A 1227-nucleotide genomic window follows, 5' to 3' on the forward strand; every position below is an offset into this window, starting at 1 on the left:
ATTGGGTCCAGTTTTGTTTTTATTATTCCTAAATGACTTAAATCTGGCAGTAAATGGACAAAACCAAAACATAATTAATTATGCTGATGATACCAATCTGTTAATTGGAAAAAAACACCTACCCGAATTAATTGACGAGAGCAAAATTTTATTAGATAATGTATCTAGATGGTTCAATGAAAATAATTTAATTCTGAATTCCGATAAAACAAATGTCATCATTTTTCGAACAAAATTGTCACGAACAAATAAACCACTTATATATGATTCGACTAAAAATATATTAATATCTGACCACACGAAATTTTTAGGAATAATAATTGATGAGCATTTAGATTGGAGTAATCATATAGAATATCTTGTGAAAAAGCTGGGTTCAGTGTGCTATGCAATTAGGGTAATCAGCAAATATATGGATGAGAGAACACTAAAAACACTGTATTATTCCAATTTTCAGTCCGTCATGAGCTATGGGATAATATTTTGGGGCAGCAAAAGCAAAATACAACGACTGTTTGTAACACAAAAAAGGGTAATACGCACTGTAAGAAAAATGAATTTCAACGAATCGTGTAGAGGAATCTTTAAGAGTGAAAAAATTATGACAGTATATGCATTATATATTTATGAATGTTTAGTATATTTTTACATGAATAGAGAATGTTTTGAGAGTAACATAATACATCAGTACAATACTAGAAAGAATTTACTAAACTATGCCGCTCATAAACTTGCGATTACGGAAAAAAGCCCTTTGTATATGTGTTTAAAGTTTTATAATGAACTGCCCTTAACACTTAGACTCTGTGGAATGTTAAGCGAATTTAAATTTAAGTTAAAAAATTATTTATTAAATATAGAGCCTTATAGCTTGCCAGAATTTTTTAATTTCAATGGGGTTAATTAGGATTAAGGAAATATTGTTGAATTATATCCAATATTGTAAATTTTAGGTTTATTTTTTTCTATATATTTTCCCGTTTATGTAAGTAGACTTATCTAATTTTTGTAAAATATGTGTAATATGCTTTGGAATAGTTATTTTGATGTTTGACGATATTTCTCTTTATGTTTATTTTGTAACATAATTTGGAAATAAATAAATATTATTATTTTATTTTTTTTTTAAATTTCGCAGTTTACTGGTTATGATACGGCGCAGATCGGCCAGCATGGCAAGATGCTGCGCTATGAGCCTAATCCAGAAAGTGCCTGACAATGTTGGTG

The sequence above is a fragment of the Sitophilus oryzae genome, unplaced genomic scaffold (assembly GCF_002938485.1).
Source record: "Sitophilus oryzae breed Bouriz unplaced genomic scaffold, Soryzae_2.0 scaffold_1110_pilon_pilon, whole genome shotgun sequence".
NCBI lineage: Eukaryota > Metazoa > Arthropoda > Insecta > Coleoptera > Curculionidae > Sitophilus > Sitophilus oryzae.